Source organism: Myodes glareolus, chromosome 3, assembly GCF_982192425.1.
Source record: "Myodes glareolus chromosome 3, mMyoGla1.1, whole genome shotgun sequence".
Classification (NCBI taxonomy): domain Eukaryota; kingdom Metazoa; phylum Chordata; class Mammalia; order Rodentia; family Cricetidae; genus Myodes; species Myodes glareolus.
Window position 1 is genome coordinate 51,432,923 of NC_142028.1, and position 17,145 is coordinate 51,450,067.

The window sequence follows — 17,145 nt, forward strand, 5'->3', positions numbered from 1 at the left end:
ATCTCCTTGCTGACAAAATCATAGTTGGGCTTTGGTTGGGATAAGTGGTTTCTAATTTGGACAAGTAATTGCAAATTGAGTCTATAATGTTATTTCTAAAATGCTATTCCTAAGATAAATCATCAAATGCTATAGAAAAAAATGTTTCAGGTGGATTATCTGTTTATTCCACTTGCCAGACATCAGTCTGGTCTCCTAAACATGATTGTGTGGACAAGGGAATTTTGATAATTCCTCCAGGTGGTGTTGATTGTCCCACAGAAAGCCAAGCAACCTCAGAACATCTGCATGCAAGCAAATTAGAGTACTGGACAAAATTATTTAAAAAAAAATAAAATGTGGACAGGGAAATTACATCATTTTATTGTCAAATACACAAGTTACTTTGTGCACACCAGTGTGTGTGTGTGTGTGTGTGTGTGTGTGTGTGTGTGTAGGCCACTGATCAAACCCACGAGCCATTCCTCAGGAGTCACCCACCCATTCTGTGACACAGGACTACCCTCTGAGATATAGTTTGCTACACTGTTATTATGACAACACATTGACCAAAAGCAACTTGGGAGGTGTTGGAGGAGGTTGCTTGTTCCTTTCCCTGCTGCTCAGCCTGGAAACAATCACACAGAAACCATATTATTTACAATACTGTTTGACCAATACCTTAAGCCTATTTCTGGCTAACTCATATCTTAAATTAACCCATCTCCATTAATCTGTGTATTGCCACGAGGCTGTGGCTTACTGGGTAAAGTTCCGGTGTCTGTCTTCTGTGTGGCTACAAGGCTTCTCCTCACTATCCCCACGGGATACAAACGGGAGTCACTGATAAACCTAGTGGAGAGGAATGAAAGGAGACAAGAGACAGGAGAAATGACGGCAAGACAGGATTTCTGATCCTCAGAAACTGTTATATAGCAAACGGGCAAAGCGGGGGAAGAGAAAGGTGTCAGGGGGAAGGGAAGGGTGTCAGGAAGCTCAGGTCTGCTGGAATTCAGGTCCGGAGACATCCCCAGCTGATTAAGTAAATACTGAGGGCCTGTGATTGCTGGCTAACAAAGGAAAATGCTAATGAGTTCAGGAGCCTGGTTCATGCAGGTCTCAAGATGCCGGGTTGATTTCCTAGACCCTGCAGAGGGGATAGAGGTAAATATTTTTCTTAACTTGTGAGCATAAGATGGCTGTAAACAAAATGCAGATCTCAAAATACAGGTCTTTGCTTCTGGCACTTCACTCCACCTCCTTTCTCCCAGCATTCAGTTTAGTTTTCCCCACCTATCTACCCTATCAGGCCAAGCCAGTTTCTTTATTAACCAATGGTCTTCACAGTATACAGAGGGGAATCCACATCAGGGAGGAAAGATGTTATTTCATCTTACAGTTCATCTTGAAGGGGGAATTCTGGGTAGGAGTTCAAGGCAGGAACCTGAAGGTAGGAAGTGCAGCAGAAGGCATGAGGAATGCTGCTTACCAGCTTGCTCTGCATGGCTTTGCTCTATTTGCTTTCTTATTTTCTGTCCAGACACAATCACCCACTATCATCTGGGCTCTCTCACATCAATCATTAATCAAGAAAATGCCCCCAAGACTTGCCTAAAGGAGGCATTCTCTCAGTTAAGGGTCCTCTTCCCAGATGACCCAGTTTATGACAGGTTGACAAAAGCTAACCCACAGAGGGTCCCTGACTTAGACTAGCAGGCTTACCAGGAAGTCTCCTTGCTGCCCTAACAGTGGCACTAAAGGCATGTGCTCCCCTGCCTTGCTTTTTATATGAGTTCTGGGTATTGAGCTCAGGACCTCATGCTGCCATGACCACCTGATTTAGTTGTCTGCCCAGTCTCCCCACTATGTAAAAGTTCTCATGTATTTTATGCTAAAGAAATCAGGTGGTTATATCATCTTGTTTCAAAGCTATCTCAAACTCTCGTTATTTTTTTTAAAATAAAAAGGAGTCTTAATTTTACAAACATATTAAGTAGTGATTCAAGGCATCGTGATATCCAATGGACACTTTATTTGTGTTTCTTCTCTGTCTTCTAGGAACCCTGATGACAGATGTTTATGGATGAGGAACCAATATTCAAAGATGTTAAATAAACCATCAGATAGTATATTAGTGAGGGTGGAGCTGAGTGTTGACTCTGATCTAGAGAAGCCAAATGCACACATTTCCCTACTATTAGCTATAGAATTCCCAGACAAAAAACCAGCAATTTGAATTATATATTTCTTTCCATCCTAAAAATCAAACACCATGACCACACGTGTTGGGGAGCAAGGCAGGGATAAACCCATCCTCACTGATGACCTTCTTTCCATTGTTTGATGGAAGAAGCTGCAACCTAGATTCTTGGTTTAAAGAGAAGATAGATCAACAATCAATATGACCTAAGGTTGATTTTGTAGAAATATTGTTGGTTTCATGAATACTGATTCTAATTGAGGCTGAACTGCATTTGGGACCATAAATCATCATTTCAAAAGATATATCTTTTCCATGGTGGAAGTTTGGCACACATGGATCTAATTCATTTTAACGTGTAGAGATTACCAGTCCATTGCGATTCATTCAGGATATTTTGCCAAAAGTCTGAGTGACAGTTGTAGTGATATTTTGTTTGTGTTTTAACTAATAAAGCTTGCCTGAAGATCAGAGTGCAAAGCTGGGATGCTAGAGGCCAGGCAATGGTGGCACACACCTTTAATTTCAGGACTGCCGGACAGGCGGACCTTTGTTAGTTCAAGGCCACCCTGGGCTACACAAAATTGATCCAGTCTAAAAGAGAAACAGAGTTCACACAAAGGTGATCCCAGTATTTAAGATATCACACCTTTAATCCCTAGCACTAGGGAGGAGGAGACAACAGTGGTATGGTGCTACGGACCGGCTCAAGGGAGCCACTCAGACCGTAAGGGAATCAGGGCGAAGGCACAGGAGAAATCAGGATACGGCGAGGAAAAGTGACACACAGACACTCTCAATGTTTTTGAGACATGCTGTTGCGATTTACTTACTTCAGTGCAGAATTATATAGTATTACAAAACAAAGGACTTGGCAAAGGCATACATCATCAGATCATAAAATGGAAAAGAACGGCATAAAACAGTTTTACAAAGAGAATCTTTAAAGATGCTTTGGCATGAGTACAAGGACTTTTGCTTCCTTACATTTGTAAAGTTACCCCTTCTTTTTTCTTGTTATTAGAGAGACCATTGTTCTTGAGTTAGCCCATCTTTATCAGCTTGTACCAGGTGACTGGCTGGGCTCAGCTAAGTGACCTTGTGTGTCTGGGTGAGAAAGAAGAAGGCTACTATCTTCCTGGAAAACTTTCTGAGGCTCATTTTGCACCATTAATCTCAACTCCTTTCCCTTCCCGACTCTCAGGGTCAGATGCTATAATTAGCCTAGATTTTCTGGCCATAAGGAAGGTTGCATAGGCCTCCTGTTAAGTTGTACATAAATGCCTAATGCTGTTTCCCTGTAGAAGGCTTCTAAGGTTTTTTTTTTTCTGCTAAAATTAACTCTTTTTATTCCACATCATCAAGGAATTGTCCTAATGATGATTCTGGCAATTCCCAGAACTGGCTACTTTTTTAAGGCTTTAATTAATAGTGGAGCAGAATTCAAAAATGTCCTCAGCAGTCTTGTTTATATCCACAACTGCCTGGAATAGTCTGATCTGTTAGCAATATGTAAGGATCACAAAGAACACACAGACAAGGGAAAAGACACACATATGGCTCCAAGGACAGCCAAGTCGAGTCAGTACTAATGGCGACTCAGGTAGCATTACACCACAACTGATTGCCAAGGGACCGCCTGGAACACACAGCTCCTAGAAGCACAAATCCCACTCCTGCTGGCAATATTTGCCCATCCAGTCAGCATTTCTGCTACACTGGCGAGACAGCCGTGGATGTAGCAGTATGACTGGGTGGAGAGAGGAATATAAAGCAGGAGGAGACAGGAGCTCAGTGCAGTCTGAGGAGCAGTGCAGTCGGAGGCAGTCAGTCTGAGGACAGGATCACCCATTTGGCCTGAGCATTGGCAGAGGTAAGAACTCTCTAGTGACTGACTGCTCTCCTCGGATCCTTCAGCTTTCACCCCTGATAGCTGACTCTGAGGTTTTATTATTAATACCAATTAGAATTTGTGCTACAGACAGTTAGTACCTTTGGATAATCATCAGGTATCATCAAACTTTCCCCGTAAAGAGGCCTGGAGTAAAAATTGCAAGCTCTCTGAGCCACGTGGTCTTATCTGTAATTTCTCAAGCCTGCTGTTTTATAAAGGCCACAATAGACAATGCATAAAGGAGTATGGCTGTGTGCCAATAAAACTTTATTGACAAATACCCGTGAAAGGACCAAATAATTACTAGGTCTTATTTGCTGACTGTCACTTTGATATAAAATAAAGAGCTTTTGGATGATGATGTGCATTCATCTAGATGTTCAAATGAACCTTATATTACAGGCCTTCTAAGGAGGATTTACTCAAAACTAATACATTATTTTTTAAGTCAAAGTTTTTCATTATTTTTTTGCATGTGTATGTGTGAAGGTGTCTGTGTGTGTGTGTGTGTGTTTGCGCATTTTTATGTAGAGACCAGAAATTGACATTAGATGTCTTCCTCAATTGCTCTCTACCTTATACGTTGAGGCGGAGTCTCTCACTTGAACTCAAAGTTAGTATCCCTAGCCAAGTTGTTCTGGGAATGCCCTGTCTCTGTTTACGTTACAGGTATGTCACCACATCCAGCCAGCATTTTTATGGGTGCTGAGATTTCGAACTCCAGCCCTTAAACTGCACAGTCAGTGCTTCACCTGCTGAACCATTTCCCCAACCCCATAAAGCTTCACTATGAAGCAAGGGCAGCAAGAAGCAGGGCTTATGTAGTGAGGATATGGGGCAACTGGGTGCACATGACTAGGCTGGCGGCTTCCAGTCATAGACACTAAGGGATGTGGAAATCCAGTGGATCTTGTGCCTCCCACACCCAGAGGAAGGGTGCCATTTCCTAATTCTTTCCGTCAAAGGAGGTGCCTTTTTCTAATTTATCCTCTGGGAGGGATGTCTTTTTCTCATCCCTGCAGGGTGTGGTCCATGCACAGAGAGGCTCTGGGAAGACCTAAGGACTTGAGTCACCCTTCCCATTTTTGCGGGCTGCAATGCAGAAAGCAATATGTGCATAGATCTTTAATAACAATTAATTAGACAGTTTGGTGCCATCTTTTAGAAAGAAGACGATTTTAGGTCTGAAAATTATTAAGGATCTCTGCTAGCAATTGCCTGTTGCAAGCTGAATGCGTAAGAACGTGCTTTACCCTTTAGCTGTGGTTTCTACAAAGTGTCATAAGCATTTTGAAATCCCAGTCCTCAAAAATATCTAGGGAAACATTATGATTTCTTTAATGGGCCATTATTCCTAAGGGTGTCAAATGCTGATTTTGGCTGGCTATTCCTTCTTTTGGATGAGATTTACCCTCGTACTTACTCAGTATACAAAAGTCGGGCACAACCATGCTTATTCTCCCTATGATATCAATGAAATCTAGGTTGCAATTTGTTTTAAAATGTTAAGCTTTTTTATTTACTTTCTGGAGTTAGAGTTTTTTAAAATTAATATTTTTAAATTTTTTTTATCAAAATTTAAATAAATTTAATAAATTTAAATAAAGAACAAACTGAAGTCCATTGAGGAAGAAGAAACCCCAGTTAGGGTTAGAAAACAAATCTTTGTACATTTTCTTCTAGTAGTTTTCTTGTGTTATATTTGTGTGTAAATCTTTAATCTAATTGGACTGTGCTTTAGACTATGAGGTGGATATTTGACTTTCACTTCTAAGGGGTCAGCTGACTTTCATTCTGTGTTGCCTGTTAGCATATTTAAGAGTGTGGAGAAAATGCTCTATGGCACCTCTCCTCAGGGCTCAGATTACTAAAAAAGATATTGATATCAACGTGAAGGGTTCTTTATTGTTTCACTAAAGATATTCATAATGGAAGCTAACATTTCTTTTTTTTTCAAGATTTATTTATTTATTTATTTATTATGTATACAACATTCTGCCTCTGCACGCCAGAAGAGAGCACCAGATCTCATTACAGATGGTTGTGAGCCACCATGTGGTTGCTGGGAATTGAACTCAGGACCTTTGGAAGAGCTGCCAGTGCTCTTAACCTCTGAGCTATCTCTCCAACCCGAAGCTAACATTTCTTAAAGCCTAACTGCACAATGCTATTGAATGTGTGAACTGTTCTTGTGGTCTGGTCCCCTTATATTGATTTGTGCCAAGACTCCAGCTGTCAGACCCATTGTCTTTGCTGGTTTAAAAATCCACTCAGGCAGAGTGGAGTGTACTAACATGTGGCCGGATCAGTCTGTACCCACAAAACACATCTTTTACAGTGATACACTAGGATAATTATGTTGAAAAGGAATTAATAGACCTTCCCCAGAGGGTTTCGGGGACCACTGGGAGATGCTAAGTTCTCTAAACTCTCTAGCTTTTTCTTCTTGTCTTCTGCTCCTCAGCCCTAACCACCACCCAGAAGCAACAGAGGCAGTGAATCAGAATGGACCCTCAAAGCTATGAGCCAAGACAGACATTTCTTCATCACAAGTGGATTAGCTCAGATATTTGCTGCTGATAGGCCTCACGGACCTGCCTAGCAGGTCACCACAGTGATGGTGGTGTGCTGTAAGATCAGAAGCATTGAAAATTGTGCACTGTGAGAGCTGGTCTCCTTATTTATTTGTATGTACATGTGTATGTGTGTTTGAGTGTGTGTGTGTATGTGTGTGTGTGTGTGTGTGTGTGTGTGTGGTGTATATGCAAGTGTGTGGAAGTGTACATGTGCTTTCATGTAGAGGCCAGGAATCGGCAGGTAGTGGCGGCACACGGCTTTAATCCCAGCATTCGGGAAGCAGAGGAAGGCAGATCTCTGTGAGTTGGAGGCCAGTCTGGTCTACAAGAGCTAGTTTCAGGAAGGCCAGGGTTATAAAGAGAGACCCTGTCTCGGAAAACAAAAAACAAACAAAACCTAATAAATAAATTAAATTAAATTAAAAAAATAAAAATAAAAAAGAGGCCAGGGATCCTTCTCAATTATTTTCCACTTAATTCTTTGAGAGAGTGGCCTCCCTGAACCTGGAGCTCGTCGGTTTCTCTTAGGTAGCTAGCCAGCTAGCCCCAGAGGTTCTATCTACATCCGTCAGTGCTGGAGTTGTAGGTGTGTGATGCCACAACTAGATTGGTATGCAGGTACAGGGAATTCAAGCTCACACCCTCATGCTTGATTGGCAAGCACTTGACTAACTGAGCCACCTCCCCCACTTCCCCTTTCCTTTCCCTGCCCTGTGTAACTCTTGCAAACATCCAATGGAATATTTTTTGGTTCTAAGAAAGAGAATGTTAAGAATACATCATCTATGATTGTTTTAACCTGCCACTACAGAATCTATGTTTATAGAATCATCAAGTCCCATTAATACAATCCATTTTGCTTGAACAGATTTTTGAGCTATACATTAGGAAAACTCAATTTTAAATATGTGCGCACACAGAGCATCATTTCCATGCAATAAGTTACAGTGCTAACCTCACATTTGCATTACATTTTCTTCAATTCAGCTCATTTTTATCTTTAATCATAAAACTATAAAAACAAGATGATTTTGTTACCAGTACCTTATAACAATGAAACAACTTGCTAGGCAAGAAAGAGGACACTTGAGGTGTGTGGAGAGCTACATCTCTGCGGGGATGTTAATGACCTTGGCATTGAAGCTTAAAAAGTGAAACAATGTCATGAGGACACATTGGGTCCTCAGTCATAACAACACAAGAAAGGAATAATAGAGTAAGTGAAGTGGCCGAAGAAATCTGGATATTGCTTTGAGGGGTTAACAAGCCAGGTAGAGACTGAGGGATGCACAAGGCTATTGCCAGGAAGAGAATGAGAACACAAGATAAAGAACACTGTATCCATCTTTGAAATGTCACTTTCTGTTGTTCAAGAAAGTGCTTTCCCATCTAAATTGTTCCTTAATAGAAAGCATTTGTTTGCATTCTTAGTGATTGAAATTGTCTGAAATTTGTCGGAAATGTCTTTAATTACAGTCAAAAGTAACAGTGTTTTGAGAGTGGAGTTCAGTTCCCAGATCCCACATGGTAGCTCATAACCATCTGTAATTCCAGTTTCAGGGAATCTGACATCTTTTTCTGGTCCCCAGGGGCACCATCATCCACGTGGTATACACACACACACACACACACACACACACACACATGCAGGGAAACATTCACACATAAAATGAATAAATTTTTAACAAATTTTTTAAAAAAATCACTGCTTTAGAATGTGCTGTATGCCAAGTTTTTTGTCAGGACCACAATCAGCTCTGTTCTGTAGCCTCTTCCCGAATAACCATTTAGAGACTTATTATTAGTTATAAATGTTTGACCGATAGCTCAGGCTTATTACTAACTAACTCCTTCAACTTAAATTAACCCATTTCTGTTCATCTATGTGCTGCCCCGAGGCTCATGGTTTTCACCTCTCCTGCATGTCCTTCTTCCTCTCCGTCTGGCTAGCAACTGCTCTGACTCCACCCTTCTTCTTCCCAGCATTCTCTCTGCCCCCCCACCCCAAATCTTGCTAGCTATTGGCCAATCAGCTCTGGTAACAATGAAAACAATTCATATTTACAAAGATTTGTTCCACAATGTACAAAGATTTGTTCCACAGCAATGTGCCCTTTTGAAAACTATGTATTAGAACCCAATGAGGCCCCTCTGGCTCTCAGATTAAGATGAACACTGATTACCACTGCACAAGAGCATCAGTGGAAACCCAGTAAACAAAATGACACTAAATGTATAGTATCCTTGGGGCGATTTTCATGTTGATGTCACTCAGCAGAAGCTGCAATCGTTAAATATTTAGTGCAGAAGAATCAGGCCCTTACAACCCCAGCATCACAGAAGTCCCTGCATGTAGAAGGCCGCAACCACACTCTCCACCATAGATGGCGCTGCACCGCCAGGTGAGCTAGAAAGCTCACATGTGTTGGTAACTTTCCACTACTCCCAAGGTATCACCTGGGACTGGGAGCAGTTGACCAATCCAAGAGTAACACGTCCGAAGCTAGGACTGTTTCATATATAAGGGATGGGTTCCATCATATCGGGGTCTCCACCATGTGGCTTATGCTCTAGCTCCCAAGAGGATTAAAGCTATTTCTGCAGAAGAATCCTGTGTCCCGCGTGGTTCTTGCTGGCAAGGCCGAGCCCGGGACATCTGGTGCCATACCCGGGAAGAAGAAGAACTTTGCACCGCCGGAGACCAGGAGGATTTCAGAACTGCAGGCATGCATGCTCAGAGAGGTACGCTCTAAAGTCCAGAGAGCATATCAGAAACTGAGCAGCAGTGGGAGGTTGTGCGCGCGTACCCAAATAAGTTAAAAAGGACCCTCCCAGTGATTCTAAGAAAGTAAAAATGGGGGAGAAGGCTGATTTACAAGGTCAAAAGGTTTATGTTATGTTGTTCACGTTGTCTTTTGTGTACTGGACAGGAGAAAGATATTTAAATTTAGGAACTGCTAAGGATATGATGTTTTGGAAAAGAGGTTCTGTTTTCGTCTCCACAGAAAATGAGAGCCTAAAGGTGTACTTGGGATTTATGTGGTTTGAATCACCGAGACCTCCTGAAATGTTGTAGTGTTTACCCCTAAAATACAGCGGCCCAATTCAGCAGGAAGCAGCCAAAGAGACTAACGACGCCCAAATTCCCTAAAAGATTAAATGAGGTCCTTTCAATGGTTACAGAGCAGCAAGCCTGCTTCTCTGAGTTCCGCTTTGCTCCGTACACCGGTTTGGGCTCGGAGTGGGTGCAGCTGGGGCTGGAGGGCAGCTGGAGCGGAGCTTTGCTCGGTGGCTGTGGTGGGGGGCACGTTGCGCCAGCTCGGTTGGTGCCTGGCCTGGAAGGTGTCACGGCGGTGCCGGGAGTGAGAGCGGTGCCACAGGCAGCCGGGCCAGAGGGCTTACAGTGTACCTGGGACTGTGAGGGTCTCTGAGGCTAAAATGGCTTTGGTTCCATTTGGCTATGCTAAACGATGCTGACTTCAGGCAGGGCTGGTCGTAATTATCATAATAAAAGCACAATTAAGGTTTAGACGCAGTAAACAGGCAGTACTGTATTATATCTACATAGTGCGACTTAAGTTTTTAAGAACTGCTTAGCATTTTAAGAACTCAAGTCCTCCTGAAAGATTGCTATGTATACGTTTGGCTTGTCTGGTGTTTCAGGTTCCGCAGGGAGACGGATGCGAAGGGCCCTTGGATTTTGGGGTGATTGGGTCGTTGGCTGGATCTGTGAGAGTTTACAGCCGCTTTTGCTGTGGCACAGGTGTTGAGAGTTGGCTAGTAGGAAAGCGGCCCTGGTCACCGCCTCTCCCATCGGCCCCTTGAGCCGCAGTGGCTCTGGCGCGGACCTTGAGATGTTGCCGCCTGTGCCGCCTCGGTCTGGGTGTCAGCTCCCGCCACACTCCCCCACCAACACAGCCGCAGAGGACTGGGCTGGCCCCGCAGGGAAGGCGGGGGCGCCTGGGGGTGGAGCCGCCACTTCCTGGCCTGGGACACGGGGATCCGCGCAGCGAGCAGGCCCAGGGCCGCGCACAGCCCTTGGATGGCAGGCGGGCTCTGGAGCCCGAGGCCACCGTACCGGCAAGAAATATGGGAGCCAATAAATCTTAAATCTAATATCAACAAACAGGGCCTGGGTTTTTCCTAGGCGCCACTGGGGCAGCACGGCCTATATCATGAAAAACAAAGTCCCTCAATCAGTTATCTACCACAGTGGCTACAGCCCTGGATCAGCAGGCTACCATAGATACATCTATTAGAGGTAAAATAATGGTTCTTAATTAAAGAATTGACCTAATGCAAGAACAGGTGGATAGCTTATGGCAGCTTGCCCAATTGGGCTATGAATGGAAAACTCCAGCCTTATGTGTGACCAGTGTACCATATGAGAACTTTATAAAAGTGGCTAACTTGTCCCGAGAATTGTCTTTGTATCTTGCAGGAGAATTTTGATGATTTGCTGTCCTCCTTGAGATGGTCCATCGTGACAATCAACTCCACGCGAGTGGACATAAGCCTGGCCAAAGGATTCCAGTCCTGGGTTGTGTCCTTCATCCCCTACTTCAAAGAATGGGTGGGGGTGGAAATGTTTTAAAACGGTCCTATGCTATGGAACAGTGTTCCTCCTCTGGATGGTCTGCTGACTCAAATCCCAAAGTCTTAGGGACGAAGTGGTTTTTGCACAGCGCTGGCTGCCCTGGAACAGGGAGCTTCTACTGATATGTGGTTATCTATGTTAAAGTAGTAAGGTTTATGCCAATCAGCTCCTGCACCCTTAGGACACCTCTGTCCATTGCACAGGGTGGAGTGCTTGGCTTAGCTAGCCCTGAAGGTTGTCGAGCTGAAGAGCATCGCACAGAGAATGGCCCTCTCTGAGAGATAAGTCGCCCTGCATAAGGGTTTCCTGCCGTATATTCCCTTTCCCAGAAAAATGGCAGAGGGCAGGCCGGATAAGTTCCAGGTGTCATGAGCCTAGGGGCAGATTCCGTGTAAGCCCATTTTAATGTTTTCATTTTGGGAAGTGCGACCTCTATCTTTACCTTTTGAGGGAGTTGCCTTTCTGCAAAGAAGTAAAATTAGGGGGAGATGTAGAAGGCCGCAACCACACTCTCCACCATAGATGGCGCTGCACCGCCAGGTGAGCTAGAAAGCTCACACGTGTTGGTAACTTTCCACTACTCCCAAGGTATCACCTGGGACTGGGAGCAGTTGACCAATCCAAGAGTGACACGTCCGAAGCTAGGACTGTTTCATATATAAGGGATGGGTTCCATCATATCGGGGTCTCCGCCACGTGGCTTATGCTCTAGCTCCCAAGAGGATTAAAGCTATTTCTGCAGAAGGATCCTGTGTCCCGCGTGGTTCTTGCTGGCGAGGCCGAGCGCGGGACACCTGCACATTGGGTATTGTTGGCTGCCAACATTCTGTTTATTTTGATCATCTCAAAACTCTGAAGTCAGCAAAGCAGGGGTGTAGAGGGCCGCAACCACACTCTCCACCATAGATGGCGCTGCACCGCCAGGTGAGCTAGAAAGCTCACATGTGTTGGTATTTTCCACTACTCCCAAGGTTTCACCTGGGACTAGGAGCAGTTGACCAATCCAAGAATGACACGTCCAGAGCGGGGTCTGTTTCCTTTATAAGGGATGGGTTCCATCTTATCTGGGTCCCCGGCCATGTTGGCTTATGCTCTAGCTCCCAAGAGGATTAAAGCCATTCCTGCAGAAGGATCCTAGTGTTCCGCGTGGTTCTTGCTGGCGAGACGGTAGCGTGGGACAACTGGTGCCGAAGCCCTCGGGACACCAAGGAATCCTGACCACCGCACCGACGGGGATCTCTTGGATTCACCTTGGATTCAGGAAGGATTCAGAACTGCGGGTCTGCATAATCAGAGAGGTAATGTCTGTTCCTGGATTTTTCGGTTTTGAGCTTGACTTGTCTCCGCATTGGGAAGGTTTCATACAGGCCTTGATGCTTATCTTAGCAATTCTCTTATTTTCCGTCAGAAATTGCTTAAAAGATGAATCTTGCCAAGCGGTTGTTGCAAAGGCGGAGGAAATTCAGGACAGAATATCAGAAACTGAATGCAGTGGGAGGTTAGACGCGCGCGTGAGAAAAAAAATTAAGGAAAGAGGACCCTCCAGGAATTCTAAGGAAGTAAAAATGGGGGAGAACATTGGCCCACAAGGCCAAAAGCTTTCTGATTGGCTCAGGGTCTGTAGAGAACTAGGAGGACCCCTGACGAATGCAGGTTTGGCTGCAGCCATCATGCAGTCACAAAAACACCCTTTTAAAGGGCCAGACAGAAGAGTTTGCTTTAAATGCGGGAAGCCAGGACACTTAAAAAGGGACTGTAGGTCATCAGAAAAGGAGAGAGCGCCCCCTATGCTTTGCTCACGCTGTGGTAAAGGTTATCATAGGGCAGAGCTCTGCCGCTCCGTTAGGGACGCCCATGGTAAGATCCTCCCACCATTAGGAAACCCACAGATTGATGATCCAAAAAACGGGATGGCGGGCCCTCGGTCCCAGGGCCCCCAAAAATATGGGAACAAGTTCGTCAGGGCAACGACCGAGGGACCCTCGGAGGCAGAACAAAAGTGGACTTGTGTGCCTCCACCGACTTCTTATTAATGCCTCAAATGGGGGTACAGCCCGTCCCTGTGCAGCTGCCTGAGCCCCTACCCCCTGGAAGCGTGGGCCTGCTTTTAGGACGTGGCTCGCTTACCCTACAGGGATTAATCGTCCACCCAGGTCTCGTTGATAGTCAGCACACTGCTGAGATACAAGCCCTATGCTCTTGCCCTTTAAGTGGAAAGATGTGCTTTCTAATGAATGGAAAGGCCCGGATCCCATCTTATTGAGATCCAGGGGAGCTGTTTGTGTCTTCCCACGGGATCAAGAAAGCCCATTCTGGTTGCCAGAGCGATTGACCCGAACAGTGAAGAGCGATCCACAACATACGGATTCGCCTGAGGACCTGGCTGCTGTTCCTCCTGCCATTTTGCGGATGGATGACAGAGCACCGATGGAGGACGCTCTCAGCCTTCCTGAAGTTGATACCAGTCAACTATAGGATGGCGGTGTCTCCCCGATTTTTTACAACCAATAAGATTCTGGGCCCCCTCCCTACTGTCCTAGAGATGATTTATAAGCTTGGTCGTAGGACTTCAGTCCTGGGCCGTGTCTCTCATTCCCCTACTTCAAAGAATGGGTGGGGGTGGAAATGTTTTGGAACAGTCCTATGCTATGGATTAGTGTTTTTCCTCTGGATGGTCTGCTGACTCAAATCCCAAAATCGTAGGGACAAAGTGGTTATTGCACAAGCGTTGGCTGCCCTGGAACAGGGGGCCTCTACTGATGTGTGGTTATCTATGTTAAAGCAGTAAGGTTTAAGCCAACCAGCTCCTGCACCCCTAGGACTGTGGTCCATTGCACAGGGTGGAGTGCTTGGCTTAGCTAGCCCTGAAGGTTGTCGAGCTGAAGAGCATCGCACAGAGAATGGCCCTCTCTGAGAGATAAGTCGCTCTGCTTAAGGGTTTCCTGCCGTATATTCCCTTTCCCAGAAAAATGGCAGAGGGCAGGCCGGATAAGTTCCAGGTGTCATGAGCCTAGGGGCAGATTCCGTGTAAGCCCATTTTAATGTTTTCATTTTGGGAAGTGCGACCTCTATCTTTACCTTTTGAGGGAGTTGCCTTTCTGCAAAGAAGTAAAATTAGGGGGAGATGTAGAAGGCCGCAACCACACTCTCCACCATAGATGGCGCTGCACCGCCAGGTGAGCTAGAAAGCTCACACGTGTTGGTAACTTTCCACTACTCCCAAGGTATCACCTGGGACTGGGAGCAGTTGACCAATCCAAGAGTGACACGTCCGAAGCTAGGACTGTTTCATATATAAGGGATGGGTTCCATCATATCGGGGTCTCCGCCATGTGGCTTATGCTCTAGCTCCCAAGAGGATTAAAGCTATTTCTGCAGAAGGATCCTGTGTCCCGCGTGGTTCTTGCTGGCGAGGCCGAGCGCGGGACACCTGCACATTGGGTATTGTTGGCTGCCAACATTCTGTTTATTTTGATCATCTCAAAACTCTGAAGTCAGCAAAGCAGGGGGACACCCGCAGGTCTGTGAAGCCTCAGGCCTCGTGCTTCATCTTACAGCTGGAGAAACAGGCTTAGCTCAGTTAGGTCTTTCTTCCATATACAACAGCTTCCATCATAGCTGCGCATTGCCATGGGCTTTGACGGAAACTCAGCCTTCCGACACCTGCGACTTAGGGGTACTGTGAATGTTGTACAAAGGACACCCCTTCTCAGACATCTCTTAGTGTGTGCTGGTCTCTCTCTTGTCTGCCTGTTACTCTCATGGGAAACTCCTATTCCATGTTGCTCTGATGCAGCGTCACCCATGGTGTTCTCTCTCTCTCTTCACACACACAAACATGCCCACACATGTACACTTACATGCATACACATATGCTCATGAGCGTACACACACATACACACACATGTGTACTTATATACATATGTACATGCCCATGGGCATTCACTCACATATGTGCACTCATAGACATGCCCATGGACGCTCTCATACACACACACACACACACACACACACCTGCATGCTCGCTTCCTGTCCTCCCTTGTGCAGGGTTGTGCTATCATTGGGCAAGATGACACTAAGCCCCTGTATTTGTCCCACTTACTAGCCTTCCTAAGAACTTCCCAAACTGGCGTAACAGGCAGCTTTCCATGTCTGATCCTGCCTCTTCCTCTCACCTTTCCTCACTCCGCACACCTTCAGTTATACGCAACTTTCTTAGCTAGTCAGCTTTTGTTTTTCTGTGTCTCCGGCCCCTTAACACTGCCATTGACCACCTGTTTACGTAGAAAGAACCAAACCAATGCACAAAAGAAACCGGGATGAGAGGTGAAAGGCAGAGGGAATCCACAGGACTCTTTCATTCCTGGAGCCTTTCTCAGCTGCCCTTGCAGTTGATATGGCTCAATGCATTTTCTCTGGGGCTAATGCAATTTGATTTGGGTTTCTATCATTTTCAATCAAATAGCCTCTACTATTGTGTGGTGTCTTTTGTAGCTCTGGAGCCTTAATGCCTGTCCTTATCATATAACTTATGTGGCTAGGTGTGCATTCTTCAGCAATAGCACCGACGTGTGTCAATGTGTACAAGATGTTTAGTGCAAGCAATGACAGTGTTGATGAAGATGAGGGTGGTGCACACTCAGGCTCTTTGCAGAGTCTAGCTCGCTGCATTAACTGTTTCTCTAATCACTATGACCAGATACCTGCTCAACAAGAAGAAGCTTAAGGGAGGGAGGGTTCATTTTGGTTCCCTGCTGGGGACAATGCAGTAATTCCCACCCTGTGGAAGTAGAGACAGTAGATCCCCTGGGCTCACTGGCCAGTCAGCCTAGCCTACAACCTCCAGGCCAGTGAGAAAACCTGCCCCAAACAGAACAAAACGAACAAAAAAACACTACCACCACCAAAGACAAAAACCCCAACCAACCAAACAAACAAACAAAACAACAGTGAACTGACTGTACCTGAGAGGGACAACACCTGAGATTTTTCTCTGCTCCCTGCAACACATGTGCACATACATACATGTGTACTCATGTGCTCACATGCACACAGACACAAAAGCAGGATTTGAATGAACACATCTGATTCAGAATAGAGTGATATCATAAGAAGAAACATGCCCCAAATAATTCTTTCCACCGTACTTGCTACAAACTTGAGCATATAAATCAGGTACCACAACAGCTTCAGGAGAGACGCGATGCTGACAGGTATTTGGCAAAGAGGTGACAGTTGCTGCGAGTATCGTTGATGAAATGAGATTTCATCCAATTGAGCTCTAATTGGCTGACACACGGCATCACAGGCAGATCCCACACTATCTCAACTGCTCAGAAATAGGAAATTTAAAGCAATATGTGCAATGTCTGCAAATCAGCTAGCTTAATGAACCAGCAAATTAGACCTTTCTATCTCTTTATTTAACATCCAGTTCCCCTAATGTATTGGCATTTCATTGCAAAGGTGCAAATTTAAAATAAAATACTTATAAGTTCATTTACAATAAGAACCCCCACAAAAAAATCTTGTGTTTTTTTAGAAGACACTGTTACTGGATATGTTTGGTTTAGATGATAATTATTTACTCTTTCTTCTGTTATTTATGGTTTAGATTTTGTAACACTGTCTCAAAGATAATTAATTTTTTTCCCTCTAAGACAAAGCGATGTCATTCAGAGAAACAATGGCAAATATTCCCTTATGACTCCTGTTTGCTATGGGGCAGAGGTCTGCCAGTAGAGGATATTTGGCATTACCTAGAGACTTCCTGATTCTCACAACTGGAATGGAAGGCATTCTACGGGCATCTTATAGGCAGAGACCACTGCTATCAGCAAATGTTCTGAAATGTTCAGGACAGACCCTCAAAGAAGATTCTTCTAATCTACAGCATCAG